Below are 19,062 nucleotides of genomic sequence, written 5' to 3'. Positions count from 1 at the left end.
TGTGTGTGTGTGTGTGTGTGTGTGTGTGTGTGTGTGTGTATATATATATATATATATATATATATATTTGTGTGTGTGTGTATATATATATATATATATATGTATATATATACATGGATATATATATAATATATATATCTATATATATATTTCTCAAACCGTTGTATGCGTGTCTGTTTGTCCTGTGTCTCCCTGTGTCTAGGGGCAATCACATTGGACCTTTGGCCCGTCACTCCGCCTCAGGCCAATGAGATGGCTCCCTTGGCCTGCCCGCCCCCGCACACCTCTCATTGGCTGGTGTGCTCTAACAGAGTCTCAGACACACCCCTGTGCCCCCCTCACCGCAAACCCCAGCCTCCCCTCACCGCAAACCCCCCACACCCCCTCACCGTAAACCCCCCACACCCCCTCACCGCAAACCCCCCCTCACGGCAGACCCCCCACCCCCCCCTCACCGCACACCCCAGCCTCCCCGGCGCCAAGCCTCCTCCACCTCACCTCTCGACACGCCGCCAGCAAAACTCACGCCGCCTCTCACACGCCGCCGCCTGCCACTCGGCTCTTCTCCTCGGGGCCCCGTATTACCGCCGGGAGCGCCAGCAAGCAGGTAGCATCCCCCCCCGCGGCCGAGCCGGGAGCACCGGGGGGCGCAAGGAGGTAACCTCCCCCCTCACCCCCCACAACCCCCGCGCGGCCGGGAGCACCGGGTGGCGCAAGCAGGTACCACCACCACCCCACAACCCCCCCCTCCCCCACGGTCGGGAGCGCCGGGGGGGCGCCAGCAGGTACCACCACCATTCCCCCGCGGCTGGGCCGGGAAGCCGGGAGCGCGAGCAGGTATCACCACCACCCCCCACCCCTTCACCTCCCCTCACCCCCCCTCCCCTTTCGCAGCAGAGGAAAAAGCAGAGGGGGGGCACACAACAACAAACAACAACAAACTGACTGACACACGAACTGCCTGTCTGAAACACACACACACTGACTGACTGACACACACACACACTGATTGACACACACACTGACTGACTGACACACACACACTGACTGACACACGAACTGCTGTATGAAACACACACACACTGACTGACTGACACACACACACTGACTGACACACACACACTGACTGACTGACACACACACACACTGACTGACGCGCGCACACACTCTGACTAACGCGCGCGCACACAGAGTGCCTGAGACACACATACTGACTGACGCACACTGACTGCCTGACACACACACACACACACTGCCTGCCACGCGCGCACACACACACTGACTGACACACACACACTGACTGACACTGACTGACTGACACACACACACACCCCACACCACACACTGACTGACACACCCACACCACACACTGACTGACACACACACACACACTGACTGACGCTCGCACACACACTGACTCACGTGCGCACACACTGACTGACTGCCTGAGACACACTTACTGACTGACGCACACTGACTGCCTGACACACACACACACACACTGACTGGCTGACACACACTGACTGACGCGCGTCCACACACCCTGACTAACGCACGTCCACACACCCTGACTAACGCACACACCTGAGACACACATACTGACTGACGCACACACAAGCACTGACTGCCACGCGCACACACAACCCCTTATTGATGCACACACACAAAGAGTGACTGACGTGCACACACACACACACACAGACTGCCACGCGCACGCACACACCCCATGACTGACGCACGCACACACACCCTGACTGACGCACGCACATACACCCTGACTCACGCATGCACACAAACCCTGACTGACGCACGCACCCACACACCCTGACTGACGCACGCACACAAAACCTGACAGGCGCACGCACACACACCCTGACTGACGCATGCACACAAACCCTAACTGACGCACGCACACACACACCCTGACTGACGCACGCACGCACACACACACTGATGCACACACACACACACACTGACTGACGCATGCGCATGCACACACTGACTGACGCACGCACACACACACGGACTGACGCACGCACGCACACCCTGACAGCCGCACGCACACAACCCCTGACAGCCGCACACACACCCTGACTGACGCACACACACACACACTGACTGACACACACACACACACACACACACACACTGACTGATGCACACACACACACACTGACTGCCACACACACTGACTGCCACACACACTGACTGCCACACACACTGACTGCCACACACACTGACTGCCACACACACTGACTGCCACACACACTGACTGCCACACACACTGACTGCCACACACACTGACTGACACACACACTGACTGACACACACACTGACACACACTGACACACTGACACACACTGACACACACTGACACACTGACACACACTGACACACTGACACACACTGACACACTGACACACACACACTGACACACACACACACACACACACTGACACACACACACTGACACACACACACTGACACACACACTGACACACACACACTGACACACACACACACTGACACACACACACACTGACACACACACACTGACTGACTGACTGACTGACTCACTCACACACACACACACACTGACTGACTCGCACATACACTGACTGACTCACACACACACACTGACTGACTCACACACACACACTGACTGACTCACACACACACTGACTGACACACACTGACTGACTGACGAGCACACACGCACTGATTGACGTGCATGCACACACTGACTAAGGTACACACGCACGCACACACTGACTGTGTGTGTGTGCGTCAGTCAGTCTGTGTGTGTGTGTGTTTGTGCGTCAGATTTACGCTCGCGCACACACACACAGTGACTGACTGACGCACACACACACTGCATCAAGCTGTAAAGGGGGGGAACGGAGCTGCAAAGGAGGGAGAGGGACTGGATTGATTTGAACGGGGGACAAACAGAGAGGGGGGAGACAGGGGAAGAGAGAGAGGGGGGAGGAGAGAGAGAGGAGCGGAAACATTACATCCCGAGCAACGCCGGGACTCTCAGCTAGTTATATATATAATATATATATCTCCTTTAGGTCAACTGCCCTGTGCTGCACATATGTAGGAGGCCTCAGTTTGGTTCCCTTTGGTGCTAACCTTTAATGTATTTTCCGGACGTACTTAGCTGTGCTTCAGGTCCTGGTACGGGAGGCGACCGATTACTCTGTATTTGATAATGAAATTTGTTAAAGCTTTGGCCTCGCTGGTTTCTGGTGATGGGTTTCATCTGAGGTCAAGTGGCAGAGAAGGAGGAGGGCAAGGGGGTGGCTATATGACGGCATCTCTGTACAGTTCCAGACTCCCACAGCTCTCTTTATACTTGGAGACAATATGAAGTGACTCTAATCCGCAGACCATCGCTGTGCTTGTAGTGTAATACATCCTTGGGAACCGATAGGGTTACCAGGCGGCTTCTCCAAAAATACTGGACACAATGGTGAAAGGTGCAATGCGCTCAAGACACACAACACCTCCGCTCCATGCTGTTTCCTCCTCTCCTTGGCCCCACCCCCAGGCTCCTGACACCTCCTCCTGATTGGCTGCTGCTGGGTAAAGCAGCTAATCAGGAGGTAGGAAGCTGTTTCCCTAGCAACAGCCCTGCTCGGGGTAATCCCGCGGCTGGTCAGGTCACTGTGTCCAGAGAGGTAATCTCGGACTCGTACACGTCCAGTATTACCTCTAATGTTTTACCTGGACAGTGTCCAAATACAGGACAGTCCGGTTCAATACTGGACACCTGGCCACCCTACCGACCATTTCTTCTAAGTCACAAGAGAACAATTAGACTCATTATTAATATTTATTAACGGTTTATCTGCTGTGCTGGGCTTGCGACGTGTTGTATGTATATCTTTATTTATATAGCACCCTGTATGTGCATAGCGCTCCCCCCCCCCCCCGCAGAAATACACGGGGGGCATAATAATATATACTGTAACACATAACGGGAATAAGCGCTTCAGGCATAAACGTAACATACGCAGAATCCCTGCCCCAAAGAGCTTACAATCTAAGTGCTAAGTAGGGAGAACGTACAGAGACAGTAGGAGGGTGTTCGGGTAAGTGCACGCATTGAGGTGCAGCGATTCAGGCTCTGCGAGTCACAATGTTTAATTACCAGTTTAAAAATAACCAAATAAACCTCCTCCCCCTATGTTAAGAAGGGGCGTGGGGACAGGATATGGCGACGTTGATTTTAAGTGAAGGGGATGAATGTGGTCTAACTCGGGGTCCTCAAGACCCCGCCCAACAGGTCCGGGTTTCAGGATATCCCTGCTTCAGCACAGGTGGCTCAATCAGAGGCTCAGTCAAAGACTGAGCCACCTGTGCTGAAGCAGGGGCTGATTGAGCCACCTGTGCTGAAGCAGGGACTGACTGAGCCACCTGTGCTGAAGCTGGGATATCCTGAAAACCTGACCTGTTTGGGAGGGGGGGAGGGGGAGGATCCTGAGGACGGGAGTTGAGCCCCCTGCGTTTACTCCATAGGCCTGTCCACTGTTAGAAATGTGGCTGAGAAAGCAGCTCCACTTCCCTATGTAACTCTGAATAGTTGAAATACCTCCACCGCTAACAATATGTTGCTGGATCCTGACACCAAATGAGTTAATTGGACTAACACCCCTTCTGCATGCGATCCGATTGACAAGGAAATAAAGGCGGGCGGGCGGGCGGAGGGCGAGGAACAGACGGGCATAACTACAGCTGACGGGATATCTTCCTTTTTTTTTTTTTTTAATTCAATTATCACCGTTTTCTGAACATAGACACATGTTGCAGGCTCCTCCACTAGTGAAGGGTTAATCCCTTATGAAAGACCCCTCCCGAATCCAGCGCCTTCTTCTTCTTCTTCTCTCCCAGCAGAGATAGCAGTGGCTGTTTTTAAGTCCCGTATTGCTGATTTCTGGTGCTACATACAGGGAACGTGTCCCCCCCGTCCCCCCCCCATGAAACCCAGCCATCTGTTTTACGCATCATGTCTTCAGAATCCTAAATTATAGCCGGGTCCCCTGCCAAAATCCTCAACACACCTCGCAGTGACGCATCCCCCCCCCCCCCCACTCCCCCCACACACTGCAGTCTGAATTCTCTGCCCTGTCTTCGGGGGGTCGCCGAATTCTACCCAGATCATTTGGCAAGGTATTGTTACCGAGTCCTGCCGTTTCCACATCTTCTGATTTGGGCCGTTTTTGACTTCTGTAGCTCAACCCCGTTATAGCGCGATCCGCTACCACGCGAATCCGCTTATAACGCGATGCCAGCGTGGCTCCCAGTTTTTTTTATTTAGGAATACTTTACAACACGATTATTGGTGTCTTAAATACTTTATTGTACAATGCATACAATGGTACATTATTTCTAACGCGATCCGCTTATAGCGCGATGTGATTCTTTGGACCCGAAGCACAGCGTTTTAAGGGGGTTGAGCTGTATATAGTTATCGTTTTTATATACAACTCCCAAAGCCTACTCTCGTTTCGAGGTAGAGCTGTCGTGCTAACCCAGGGGCGGGGCAACGCCAGTCCTCAAGGGCCGCCAACAGGTCAGGTTTTCAGGATGTCCCTGAAATAACCCATATATCCCATATCCCAGTCGAAGACTGAGCCACAGATTGAGCCACCTGTGCTGGAGCAGGGGCCGATTTGAGCCACCTGTGCTGAAGCCGGGATATCCTGAAAACCTGACCTGTTGGCAGGCCTTGAGTAATCGCGTTGCCCACCCCTGCACTAAACTCACTGACCACGGTGCTAATGCCTTTATTTACCTGACGGCTTCCCATTTCTGGAGACTTGGCAGCCATATTGTTTTCCCTGGAGGGAGATTTGTTTCCCCGGTAACTTCAGCAGTATCTCTGGAACCAAGAAGGGGGTCCCCGGAGCTGAAATTAGTGTGGTTCAGCGGGATGCCCCAGCTGGGAGCTACAATTATTTCATTCAAATATCATATCTGACATTTATACCAGCCCTTGTATCTTGATAGCACCGCGTATACTTCGATTATCTGAAATATTTACTTCATGTATTGGCGAGATGAATCTTTTAAAGCAGGAATCTTCCACCCATCCCCCATAATGCACTGGGCGCTGGGGGGCGGCCTCCATTTTGACATCCCGGGACACTTCATATTTAGCACGCTTGTATCTCCCGAACGGAGCATGGGATGGTAAAAAAATAAAAACTGCGTTGGAAAGAGCAAGAAGAGATCCCTTAAATATATACTATAATATAATAATGATAACCTACTATCATATAATATGCACAGGCAGAACCATTAAATGTACAGCATCGTAGGTATGGTTTGTGTGAAGGGATCTTGATCCGTTTTCCATGTGTGCGTTCCCCCAAATGAGCAAACCGTACAGGAGGCGGAAGGGGGAAAAGGTGCCTGGTTCTGTCCTGGAGAATATAAGGTTTTGAATGATGCATTAATAACCTCTCGAGATGTGCCCTTTTAATACTACTTTTGTTTGGTTTATTTAACAAGTTGCTGCAGAGCTGTCTGCGTAGGTGAAGAGTGTAGAAATGTAATATAGCGTTCAATTTTGTGACCTTTTAGCATTGTGGTTTTTAGTGTTTGCCTTTTGTATGAAGTTCTTTCTCTGTTTTCATGTACTAAGTTACTGAAATGCCGTGGTACAGACACTGAATGTTAATGCGGTTAAAGGCTCTTAAAGCCGCTATATCCCGCTCTCAGGGGCCTCTACAAAAGAGGTGTCCAACTCCCAGTCCTCAAGGGCAGGGCCGCCAACAGGGGGGGAGAGCCGGGACACGTGTCCCGGGCTCGGTAGGCCTAACTTTTGCGTCCGGCTTCCGGCTCTCCCCAGCTGCTGCCTGCCTCTTCCCGCGCCGTCCTCTCTCTCGTGCCGGAAGCCGGGCCCGAATTCCCGGGTGCACCCAGCTTCCGGCGGAAGAGAGGACAGTGTGGGGAAGAGGCAGACAGCCGCTGTGGGGAGCCGGGGCACGGCGGCGGAAACCAGGGGCTGGGCCAGGCCCCGGCTCTCTCCAGCAGCTACTACACAAGACACAGTACTACTACACAGGAGGTAGTGGTGTTAGTATCTGGGGAGGGGTGTGTGGGGGGGGGAGGGTAGTGGTGGTGTTTGTATCGGGGGGGGGGGGTGCAGAAGATATTTTTTTGGGAGGGGGTATTGTTTGTGTGTGTGTGTGTGTGTGTGTATTGGGGGGGGGTTGTGTGAACAGTGTGGAAGGGGTTTTTGGGGGAAGTGTGTGTGGCATGGGGAGGAGGGGGAAATGAGTGTGAGAAGGGGGGGTTGAGTGAGCGGTTGTAATTGAGTGATAGGGGAGGGCATGCAAGGCTGCTGACGGGGAGGGGGGGGGGGGCGGCGGCGCTAGTCCTGGGTCCCAGAAAATCTGTCAGCGGCCCTGCCCCTGGGCCACCAACAGGTCAGGTTTTAAGGATATCCCTGCTTCAGCACAGGAGGCTCAGTCAATGATTGCTTTAGCAAGGGGGAGAGCTCCATTTTAACCTCCAGCGACGGCCGCACCATGTGACTGGCAACCAGCCAATCGCAGAGCTTCTGCCTGCCCCCTTGCTGACGTCACCGCCCCTTGCCACCAGCGAAATCGCACTAGAGTGCAGCTTTCGCTATAGCGACGGTGACGTCGCCGCTACTATAGACGCGGCCTTATTTAGCTGAAACGGGTACCGACGCTGTTAACGTTGCTGCTTCCATATTGGCGCAGCGTTGATATACGCGTCCCGGAGGGCGTTTGTGCTCTTCACGAATGACCATTTTGGAGCTTTGTGCTTGTAAATGAGGGGTAATTCTATATACCCCCTACCCCCCCCCCCCCCCCCCCCCCCCCCCCCCGAAGCAGGCAGGGCTGTTTGGGACCTAAAATTTCCATACATCCGCCTCAGGGGGTATATATAGAATTATATTGAGTTTCTTCACTGTTATTCCTGAAGCCGGGCCTCTCCACGCTAGGGAAACTCCAGGAACCCCAAATGTTCCATTACGGAAGGGTCTTCTGGAGTGTGAGACTCGTTACCTAACACTGGGCAACCCTACTTCAACGTCCTGGTTCTCAAGAACCCAAACCCACTCCTCCATTAAACCCAGGCAGTCATTTCTGCTGACGATGAGTAATTGAGATGTCACAGGCTGTGTGTCAGTTAGTGAATGTACAATTATAGAGAATATTTGTATCTAAAGAAGGAGTAGGAAGTATTTAGTAAGCTTAATTATGTCCTGTCTATATCCGTCTGTCTGGGCCTATCCACAGTAGGAAATACTTGGTAAGCTTAAAGGTGTGTTTCCTCCCAGGGCACTTTAATACTATTTCTTTTAGGCCGCGCTTTTTGTCGCCGCCGCATGCGCGATTTTTGGTAGCCGTAATTATTGGCTTTTTCAGGGGCTGTCGCCTCATGTGACAGCCCCTGAACCAATCAGGAGCCTGGTTGCCCGCGCCGCCGCAAAGCGAAATACAACTTTCGTTGCGTCGACGGGTGACGTCACGCGTCGCCGGCACTATAGGCGCGGCCTTAGATTGGTATGAAGCAGGCTTGTCTCCGGAGCAGACCCCTATTTATTTAATCTCCGGGGACCCCCTGCTTCCCACGATACCCCCGTAGCTCATACCTGTAGCGTCCCCCCTCTGGGCACGTCATATGGCGACCCAAATTCCTCACGGCACGGTGGCAAAAGAAAGTCGCCTTGTCGTCCATCGCGTCGGCACGAGTCCGCGGGACATTAATATACCAAGAAGTAACCGGTATGAGCTTCTCGGGAAGCTGGGGGCCCTCGGAGCGGAGATTAACGGGGTTCAGGTCTGGAGACGCCCTGTGTCATATCTGTATGAGAAAATAGAACATTTTTATCAGGAAATGCGCCTTTAAATTCTGTGTATTCCTCTTACTCTCACCCTCTCGCTCACTCGCTATTCCTCTTACTCTCGCTCACTCGCTATTCCTCTTACTCTCACCCTCTCGCTCACTCACTATTCCTCTTACTCTCACCCTCTCGCTCACTCGCTATTCCTCTTACTCACACTCACCCTCTCGCTCACTCGCTATTCCTCTTACTCTCACCCTCTCGCTCACTCGCTATTCCTCTTACTCTCAGCCTCTCGCTCACTCGCTATTCCTCTTACTCTCACCCTCTCGCTCACTCGCTATTCCTCTTACTCTCACCCTCTCGCTCACTCGCTATTCCTCTTACTCTCGCTCACTCGCTATTCCTCTTACTCACTCTCACCCTCTCGCTCACTCGCTATTCCTCTTACTCACTCACCCTCTCGCTCACTTGCTATTCCTCTCGCCCACTCGCTATTCCTCTCGCCCACTCGCTATTCCTCTCGCCCACTCGCTATTCCTGTCGCCCACTCGCTATTCCTCTCGCTCACTCGCTATTCCTCTTACTCACCCTCTCGCTCACTCGCTATTCCTCTTACTCTCACCCTCTCGCTCACTCGCTATTCCTCTTACTCTCGCTCACTCGCTATTCCTCTTACTCACTCTCACCCTCTCGCTCACTCGCTGTTCCTCTTACTCACTCACCCTCTCGCTCACTTGCTATTCCTCTCACCCACTCGCTATTCCTGTCGCCCACTCGCTATTCCTCTCGCCCACTCGCTATTCCTCTCGCCCACTCGCTATTCCTCTCGCCCACTCGCTATTCCTCTCGCCCACTCGCTATTCCTCTCGCCCACTCGCTATTCCTCTCGCCCACTCGCTATTCCTCTTGCCCACTCGCTATTCCTCTCGCCCACTCGCTATTCCTCTCGCTCACTCGCTATTCCTCTCACTCACTCTCTCTAACTCGCTATTCCTCTCGCTCACTCACTCTATCTCGCTATTCCTCTCACTCTCTATCTGCCAGTCTACAGGCCTACCTATCACTTGATGACACCCCTGCCTGCTCCCTGCAGAGGCGCCGGTAGGAACGGTCCCTCTTCCCATGCAGTAACTCTGCACAGTTATCTTTGTGTTGCGCGGTGCAGCTGGGGAGGTCACCCCTGGGTCTCTCTCCATCCTGCGGTGATGCGAAGGTCAGGCTAGGGTGGGTTCAATGTTACCAGCAGCTGGTGCTTCTAATAGTCAGTCCTGGTCCATTCTTATGCAAACGCTGCTCTCTTTTAGTATTCCTTTCTCTAGCCAGGCTGGGAAAGACACAGCTACTCCTCCAACAAGCGCAGACTTTGTGTACGTGACTCTGCCCGACTGTCTGCCGACGAGCACAGCGCGGCCAGAGCGACAGTGACCAATTAACAGGTCTATCGCCACTCCTGTGACACAGAAGTGAAGTGACAGGCTGGCGTGTCATAAGCCCACCCAATCCAAAGTGTACGTGGCCACGTTTCCGCTTGAGTACATTCATAGTTTGTGTATACCGCACGTAGGGTGTGGACGATAACATGTCAAATAAGTTACAATCTCAATTTGGGAGTAAAGTGCATTAGCCAAGGTTAGTTAAAGCTAGCAATGAGTCTCCCATTTATAAAGCCAATATCTTAAAACACAGGGCTACGTAGGGATACAGACGCCAGCGCAGACATCCGAATGAATGCCTGTTCCATAACACACAAGTACATGGCAAGATACCCAAGAAACCTACTTTAGCACGAGCGGCTCAGTGAGTAAAGACACTGACTTTGAGGATTATGGATGGACATGTATTTTGTCCTTGTGACCTGGGGCAAGTCACTTTATCTCCGACACAAAAAAATATATATATTGTCCGATCATCTGGGCAGGGAATTGTGTCTGTAACAATCCTCTGTACAATGCTGGGTACCGCGCGCTATACTGTAAGTGTGATGTGCTTTGGGCCCCATTGGGAGAAAATAGGACTATGTGACACAGTTATCATTACTTTGTAGAGCCAGAGGGGAAACTGTTACTGTTTGTAACACACGGGACATGATGGGGCTGTTTTTCCATTTGTTAATTTGCTCAAATATTTATAATGAGAGTTTATGAATTGTACATGGGCCTCCAAGATGGATGTACTGGGGGACATAACTTTTTTAATATATACATATACATATACATACTATATTTCTAAGTTTGTTATTCCGTTTGTTTGTTTGTATGTCCGAAGCATCGAAATCTCACAAACGGCACCACGGAGCACAACAAAACTTTCACTGCACATTCAGCTGCGGTTTGGAAGGTCAACACAACTATTTTGAGCTTCCAGTGTGACTCGCCTCCCAAATTATGGACATTCTAAGTTTCCATCGGGTGTCCAGCAAAAAATGTTAGAGCAGGAGCGGGGGGGAAGGGGTGGAGGGGGCATGGCTACTAAGGGAGGGGGTGTGTCCTTGGCTGGATCGGGGCTGTGTGTGTCTCTGTGTCTCTGTGTGTGTGTGTGTGTGTGTGTGTGTGTGTTTGATGTGAGGTGTGTGGGGGAGATGTGCCAGCAAGGGGGGGAGATGTACGAGGGTGGGGGGGGAGATGTACGAGGGTGGGGGGGGGGAGATGTGCTGGCAGCGCGGGGAGATGTGGCAGCAGCGCGGGGAGATGTGGCAGCAGCTCCCCGGGTGAAGCTGGGTACAAAAGCTAGTATATATGAGAAACCTAGAAATTGACAGCAGATACCCACTTTGCCCCCCACCCCTCGTCTGCCCTCTCTCCTATCCGCTGTGAAACTTCACACCCTGTTAGATTTCTTGGTTTCTATTGTATTTCCCTGTGTCTATCCCAAGCATTTTTGTATTCCCATAATGTATTAGCGTGTACCACCTATGTTGGGAGGCTATTCCGTGAAACCACCACCCCTTCTGTGAAGTAATTCCTCACATACCCCCTGCCCCCTTCCAATCTGCGGACGCGTAAACCTCAATGCCGCCTCACTGACACTCAGCGCTTTTTCCCCATGTAAAATGCAATTGTTTGGTCCGGACCCCCCCCCCCCAAATCTCAATGACGATTCGTCTTTTGGGGCTGACCTCTCTGCAGAGATGTCTTTCTGTCCCTTCAAATCAAAGCACCGTACTAGTCTCCGGGAAATAGAGGTGCGGAGAAGAGAGACGGAGACAAACGGACCAAGCGCAAATACCGTGCTGAATATAATTTCTTTATATGCGGAGGCTGTGGCAGTCGTAATCATCTCCCCACATTATTTACATTTGAATTTTTCATGGGGGGGTTTAACACGGCTGGGTTCGGACACTAGAACTCAAGCCTCACCCCCAACAGGTCAAGTTTTTAGGATATCCCTGCTTCAGCACAGGTGGCTCAATCCGTCCCTGCTTCAGCACAGGTGGCTCAATCAGAGGCTCAGTCGTAATTAAAGATATATAGTCTATAGCAGAGGGTGCCGAACTCCAGTCCTCAAGTCTCCCCCCCCCCCCAACAGGTCAGGTTTTCAGGACATCCCTGCTTCAGCACACGTGGCTCAGTCCGTCCCTACTTCAGCACAGGTGGCTCAATCAGCCTGATTGAGCCACCTGTGCTGAAGCTGGGATATCCTGAAAACCTGACCTGTTGGTGGGGGTAGGGGGGGAGGGTTGAGGACCGGATTTGAGCCCCCCCCCCCCCCTGCGCTAGAACGTTTGTCATGGCGTCCTGCAGAATTCCGGAGCAAATAAAAACACAAAAAAAAAAAAAAACCCAGCTCCGGCCGAGTTTTAATAAATTCCTCCCAATGTTCTTTGATACAAAAGAACACACATTAAAATAACTCTGTGTATTACTCACCACGCTATTTCAAAGGCTTTGTAACAACCCTCAGAAAGCTGCTTCAGTTTACACTCTCAACCCACCAGCGATCTTTGTTGTTCTCCTTTTGCAATGCGTCACTGCCTCTGAAAAACCTCCCCTGCTGCTGGCTCCTTCTGAATTTATTTTATATTTTATTTCATTTTCCGTTCAGCGCACGCCGTCTCTGCCGCGGCGGGAGCGGTAAACCGGATCGCTGCCCGCGAGGCATAAAGTTATCTTTTTTTTTGTTGTTTATTATAACATGGGCCGGGGTTTTATTTTTATTTTGTTTTGGTGAAAATGCCGTAAAAAAAATATGCACGAACGGCTGGGCTGGGGGTGTTTAAAACGCTGCAGTGCCAGAGCGGACAGGAACGCCGTGCAATGCATTGTGGGCCTCTCTGACAGCAAAGAGGTCAGGTGCGGCAGACCCTGTTAGGACCAAGTTGAACGATTCGGATTTAATAGGTTACAATTAGGTGGTTCGGGCGTATAATGCTGCTATTTATAGTGGCGGCGCGCATGCGTCCGCCGCCGGAACAAACTAATATAGACCAATGGAGGCGGAACATAGTGCGCGCTACGGAGCGACAGACTGGAGAAGAGACAAATGAAATTTGTTTTGCCGCGCGGCGGGCGGGTCACATGGGTGGTTCAGCCAATGAGGCGCGAACCGCTCACGTGACGTCACGGCCTCGCCTCCCGATATACTCCAGCTCCGTGCATGTTTCGCGCGCGCACAACAAGCGCATGACGTCACGCGCTCCGGTCGCGCGCCTGCACTATAATCGCGGCCTAAAGGGATAGTTCCTCCCAGAGGGTCCCGAAAGTTTTTCAACGACTTATCGGGGGGGTGATGCACCCCTTCAAGTAACCGTTTTATTTTTGCAACCGGTTTATAATAAATACGTTTCCCTTCTTTTCCTCTGGGGTCTGCCGTGTTTATCTGTTTGACTTAAGAGGGCTTCGCAATTACTTTGCGACCACAGAGCCACAGAAAAGAGGCATTTACCGGGGGCCTTTGAGGGTCGACGAACCGTCTTATCAAAAGACGTTGGATTAAGATGGCAAAGAAATACAAGGCACCCCAAGCTTGTGTTTTACTTTGGAAATGTTTAAACCATGATTTAAAAATACATGTCCAATTATTATTATTACAGCTCAACCCCGTTATAACGCGATCCGCTACAACGCGGGTCCGCATATAACACGATGCGAGCGTGGCTCCTAGTTTTCGTGTTTATAAATACTTTACAACACGATTATTGGGGTCTTAAATACTTTATTGTACAATGCATACAATGTACATTATTTCTAACGCGATCCGCTTATAGCGCGGTGTGATTCTTTGGACCCCAAGCACAGCGTTATAAGGGGGTTGAGCTGTATCTTTTTAAAGGTGCTATTTACCCTATTGAACACTCACTATCCTTAATTCGGTCATCCTTTGCGGGTCAGCCTCTTTGATAAAGCAAATCTGACCATCGTATTTGTGAATATTTGCAGCCCCCGTTCGATAGGGTGCGAGGGCCGTCTTCCCCGCGTTGGAGAAGACTTCAGCATCGTTTTTGAATCAACGGGATTGGAATCTTCTCCAGTGCGGGGAAGTGGCTTCACACCATGAAGTCAGGGGGCCTAGAAGCGCCTGATTTTGGAGGACGGTGTGAAACGTACAAAATAAGCTCAATTATTCCGGCTGATGCTGGAGAAGCAAGTCTGCAGTAAGTTGAGTATATATGAGGCGAGGGCATGTGATTAACAGCTACTGACTAGACAAGCCATGATGTAATTGTGTCTGAGCTTCAGGCAGTGTGACAAGCCAGTAAATGCATATTTCTTGTCGGCCCTTGAGAATGATTGATTATTAATGACATCGGTCTGGTCAGTGAGGAGCTGAAATGTGAGATTAATACATCTGGGTTTTTTTTTTTTTTTCTGTCTGTGAATGACCTCAAGCACGGAGACTCTTATTTATTCCATGTGCTGTTTGGCAGGGGGGAAGCACACCTCCATTAACCCCTTTTAGTACCCTAGGGGCGGCCAACTCCAGTCCTTACGGGCCACCAACAGGTCAGCTATTAGGGATATCCCTGCTTTAGCGCAGGTGGCTTAGTGATAATAGTTACATAGTAGATGACGTTGAAAAAAAGACATGTGTCCATCAAGTTCACCTTATGCTAAATTTAGACAGATACTTTATCCTATATCTATACTTACTTATTGATCCAGAGGAAGCAAACACAAACCCCAGTGACACATCATCTAATGATATCTCATAAGGGGAAAATAAATTCCTTCCTGACTTCAAGAATTGACAATCAGATTACTCCCTGGATAAACATCCTTCCCATGTTTACTTATTTGGTATATCCCTGTATACCTTTCCTTTCTACAAAGATGTCCAACCTTTTTTTGAACAAATCTATTGTATCTGCCATCACTGTCTCCATGGGTAATGAATGCCACATTGTAACTGCCCTTACTGTAAAGAACCCTTTCCTTTGTTGCTGGTGAAATCTCCTTTCCTCCAACCTTAAGGGATGCCCCCTGAGTCCTTTGTACTGCCCTTGAGCCACCTGTGTTGAAGCAGGGGTATCCAGAAAACCTGGCCTGTTGGTGGCCCTTGAGGACTGGAGTTGGCCACCCCTGGCATGCATCATGGAGGTTGGTGCCCTGCGTGATATACTGGCATCATTGGGGATCGCTCTGTTTCTAGGTAGCGTTCCAGGTTAGTACTCGATCGCAAAATGAACAGGAGCAGGAAGCAATCGCGTGCGAGCTCAGGAGCACGATCACGTAATCGCTAATGGACGTGTGGCGGAGGCCGCAGACGTGGCAGGATTTATTTATTTATTTTTCCTGGAGCAGAACCTCGCTGTTTGTATGCACAGGGATCCACTGTTCCTACAATATTTATGTACGTTTTTATCTTCCAGTGTTTTTGGCCACACTTGGTAAGGCAATATGGCCGCCGACCAAGCCCGACTCCCAATAGGAAGCCGCAATGTCATCAAAACGGCAGATTCCTATTGGACGACGCCAGCGGCCATCTTTTTTTTTTTATTTAAAGCTTTCATTTTACCAGCACATGAAAATGTAAATATCTTGGGACCCAGAGAGATCCCCGTAGCTAGGAATAATGTAGTTTCACACTTTATTCAAACACCGTATGTCTTACCTGCAAAAATAGTTGGCCTGGGGTTCAGATGTGCCGCACGGAGGCATTTTTGACGCGCACGGCGCACGATTCACACAGCGCCTCTTTCCGACGTCACAACGAACATGAGGCTCAGAGTAAAATGCTGGATATTTTTGACCATATCTGTAACAAAACTGAACGTTTTTTAAGACTTGCAGGCATTTGAGACTTGGTAGAAATGCTGGGGGCTACTTTCAACTACTTCTTTTAAAACATCTAAAAAGTCATGAGTTCAAATGTCACAAAACCATTAAAATGACATCCATTTTGTTTCTTCCTACGGCTGGAGGAGCCAGCAAGGCATTGTGTTGGAAAGAAAGGGATAACACATTAATAACGTTTAACAGATACACTTGTTGCAGTATAGTCCTGCGACGCTACTTGAATCTTTTGAAAGTTGGATGAGGAAATGTACGTACAGTATATCTTTATGTATATAGCGCCCACAGTGTAATCAGCGTTTTACAAAGACAATACAGTACGGGGAATTATAGTACAATAAGCACAACAAAGTATTGTATTGTATGTCTTTATTTATATAGCGCCAAAAGTGTACTCAGCGCTTCACAAAGAATACAGTACAGGGAATTTTAAAAATACAATAAGTGCAGCAAAAATCAGACAATGGGAAAGGAAATCCCTGCCCCGAAGAGCTTACAATCTAAGAGGTTTGAGGGGAAACTTACAGAGACAGCAGGTGAGGGAATAAGTGCTGTAGATGGCAGTGCTTGGCCACAATGGGTGCTATAAGTGACTGTGGGACAATAGCCATGAGTGCAGGATATTGGGATGCTTGATTTGTGGGGCGAGTTTTAAGGTTAGTCAGTGTTAAATGAAAAGGTTAGCACCATTTACAGGGGAAGAGATGGCAGGGAGGCGTGGGTGAGAGCAGGTGTGTATGTCTGGCTTAAAGTCAGACAATAGGAAAGGAAATCCCTGCCCCGGAGAGCTTACAATCTAAGTGGTATGCTGGGAGAGTTGCAGAGACAGCAGGTGAGGGAATAAGTGCAGTGGATGGCAGTGCTTGGGCACCATGGTTGGTAGGAGTGACTGTGGGTGTGGGACAGTGGCCGTGAGTCTAGGCTATTGGGGGGGCTTCATTTAAGAGGTGCGTTTTCAGGTTGAAAAGTGATTTTTAGTTTGGCAGAGCGAGGGTGCGGGGGGGATACACAATGTACAGATAACCTTCCCGTTTGTACACACCTCAAACAAACAGCTTTATGTATGTGTGGGCTTTTATTTCTACCACCTAGCCATGTACGCAGCACTGTGCAGTAATGCCACGCAAGATACAGAGCAGGAACTGGTGCGTCAAATCCACCACTAAAAATGGGCTCTCTGCCATAGGAAAAAGCGTAAAGACGGCGAGCGCGTGAAATACGGCAGATTTAAAGTGACTAGTTTCCCTGCTTAAAAGTGCAGGTGCCCCTACTTTTCTTTTTTGCTTCCCCTTTTATTTTTACACGGATATGAAGCAGGGGGTCCCCAAAGCTGAAATGCGTTACTACCAGCTGCGGGGATCCCCAGATACCGTCGAAGGTAACGCTGGAATATCTGCTCCAGGGAAAACAAAATGGAGGTTTGAATCTCCCGTATCGCGAGTGCCACAATAGGAAGCCATGATGTCATCCAACGCGACTCCCTATTGGTGGGGTGACCATATTCTTCCCGGCAGAAACTGGGAGAAATGTTACCTCTTGCGAGTGCCGACTGTGCATGCTCGATGAGCGCGTGCGGTTGCTTATGCGCACGAGCGGCTGGCACCGATAGAAAACTGTGACAGTGGCCCAAAAAAGTCAGGACACAGGCCTAAAAACCAGGACTGTCCCGGCTAAACCGGGACATCTGGTCACCCTACCTATTGGCCTACGTAATAACCGAGGTATACCGACAGCGCGTAACTCGGGAACCAATAGTAGGTTCCGCTTCCTCAGACTTGTTTCCCAAAACTGCCTTTTATTTTTTTACGGTTCACTTTCATCTTCCCGGCGCCCGTTCCGGCGATAAAAGGGACAAGTAACCGGCGCTCCGGTTACTAACACGTTAAAAAAAAAACCACAGCAGAATCACGAGAGCGCTTTGAAAAACTATATTTACATTGCTAGCCGTCGAACGCAAACCGCTCGGCGAGGAAACGTTTTATCTCAGGGGGCGGGCGGGAGGAGGGGCAGGGGTTCTTCCTTACGACCTCCCCCCCTCTCTCCCTCCCCCTCCAGCCGCGAAGAAAAGTGATAGCTTATCGCTTTCTTTTTAACTCCGCCTGACAGAGCGTGCCGGGGAGAGGGAGCAACGGCGCATCTTTAAGTAGCAGCTACGGAAACGCATCCCCGTCCTGCCTTAAATGCCCTTTGTTATCTGTGTCTAGACACGACACAGCCGCAATATCTGGTCTGCAGGACGGGGCGATTTTTGCCTCAATTATTTTACAAGCCTATTTAAAATGGGGAGGGAGGGAAAAAATGGCATTTGGAATCATTTCCTCATAAGCGGTCTCCCCTCCTCCCCCCCCCTCTCTTCTGCCTGTATCTGTCCGCTTCTTACACTGAGGGGGGGAGAGTACATGTTACAGATGCTGCAGCATTAATTGTCTTTTTTTTCCCCGAGTGTCTAGACAGCTCACAGATGTGAGCTTGTAGCTCGGGACATGAAAACATTTTGCCCTCTGGATATTTGAAGTGTGCGTGCGTGTGTGCACACACAGATGTGTATGTATACACACACGTACGCACACAGATGTGTGTGTGTACACACACGTACGCACACAGATGTGTATGTATACACACAGATGTGTATTTATATACGCACACACATGTATACATGCGCGCGCACACCTATAGTTGTGTGTGTATATTCGTAAACCTATATTCTTTATATTGTACACTAATAACAATAACAACCTTCTTTAATAAGAAAGAAGTAAGCCCTTGAAAGTTAAAAGCACCTTCTATTGTTTCTTTTTTACATTTATTTTAATGGAAAAAAAATATGAGAACTTATGTCGTTTTTACTATCTGCCTTCAGCAATATTATCTCTCAGATTTACTCTCTTTCTGTGTTGCAACGTATGTAAATACAGCGCAACCCCCTTATAACGCTGTGCTGGGGTCCAAAGAATCACATCGCGCTATAAGCGGATCTCGTTAGAAATAATGTACAATTGT

The 19,062-nt window shown here is 50.0% G+C and overlaps 1 protein-coding gene and 1 long non-coding RNA gene across 3 annotated transcripts in view; one reads left to right on the top strand and one right to left on the bottom strand.

Annotated features, from left to right (window-relative positions):
- PMEPA1 (prostate transmembrane protein, androgen induced 1) overlaps window positions 1-19,062 on the top strand; it is a 70,036-nt gene that overhangs the window by 23,640 nt on the left and 27,334 nt on the right. The window lies entirely within an intron of this gene.
- On the bottom strand, window positions 5,358-12,779 carry LOC142466975 (uncharacterized). Its single transcript, XR_012788287.1, has 3 exons — window positions 12,700-12,779; window positions 8,639-8,850; window positions 5,358-6,431 (listed from the first exon to the last, which is right to left on the bottom strand). It is a non-coding gene; the product is annotated as an uncharacterized LOC142466975 (long non-coding RNA).

Source organism: Ascaphus truei, chromosome 15 (assembly GCF_040206685.1).
Source record: "Ascaphus truei isolate aAscTru1 chromosome 15, aAscTru1.hap1, whole genome shotgun sequence".
In the NCBI taxonomy this organism is placed as follows: Eukaryota; Metazoa; Chordata; class Amphibia; order Anura; family Ascaphidae; genus Ascaphus; species Ascaphus truei.
The sequence above is the reverse complement of the archived record's forward strand: the minus strand, read 5'-3'. Positions and strand labels throughout refer to the sequence as shown.